Genomic DNA, 1,044 nt, shown 5'->3' with positions numbered 1-1,044 from the left:
CCCCCAGTAACCGGTTACTGACCAGTTATTGACACCCAGTAACCAGTTACTGACCCTCAGTAACCGGTTACTAACCAGTTATTGACATCCAGTAACCGGTTACTGACCAGTTATTGACACCCAGTAACCAGTTACTGACCCCCAGTAACCGGTTACTGACCAGTTACTGACACCCAGTAACCAGTTACTGACCCCTAATAATCGTGTTACTAACCTCTAATAATCAATTACTGACTCCCAATAATCAACTTATTTCAGCTTAATAATACCAGAAAAGAAGAAATATCAGAACATAATCAGTTACTGACCCCCAATAATCAGTTACTGCCAGTCAATAATCATTTTAAACATACCTTCTCCCCTAATAACTTGGTTACTGGCTCCTAATAATCAATTAGCGACTCCCAATAACCTTTTCAAACTCCATACAGGTGCAATGACAATGAAAGTAGATGAAAAGTAAATTGCGAAGTGCTATAAAATTACATGAGATAGCAAGAGTCTAGTCACAACTTCAATGCAGCCATATTTCATCAACATGAGATACTTTGACTTCAGTAAGCAAAATTTTTTTCACATACGAGTTTGAATACCCAAAACATAAACCATACAAAGATCTTGAATTAATAGTATCTCATATGCTGATGAAGTAATACCTCCTCAGCTGCGACAACGCCGACGACCTCTTGATCTCCTTCATCCGGCCAGTCCGAGATCGAGTCTCGATTTTCTCCTCGTCGATTAGGGCTTTGGAGGCCGAGGATGGCGGGACAGAGGTGGTGATCGCGGCGACGTTAGGGTTTGACTCGGAGGTCGAAGCACCAGTGCACCACCACCAGTTGCGACGTCGGAGGAGGCGGCGACGAATTAGCCATATAATTTGCGCATCTCTTCCTCTCGTTTCTTCTAGATTTGCATCTTCTCCATCTCTGCGCCGTTGGAGATGGCGGAGGAGAGGAGGAGTTGGTCGACCTTCTTGGCTGAGTTACCATTATCGGCAGAGAGAGAGAGAGAGAGAGAGAGAGAGAGAGAGAGAGAGAAGAA

The sequence above is a fragment of the Fragaria vesca genome, unplaced genomic scaffold, assembly GCF_000184155.1.
Source record: "Fragaria vesca subsp. vesca unplaced genomic scaffold, FraVesHawaii_1.0 scf0513167, whole genome shotgun sequence".
Lineage (NCBI taxonomy): Eukaryota > Viridiplantae > Streptophyta > Magnoliopsida > Rosales > Rosaceae > Fragaria > Fragaria vesca.
Note: the sequence above shows the minus strand (reverse complement) of the source record.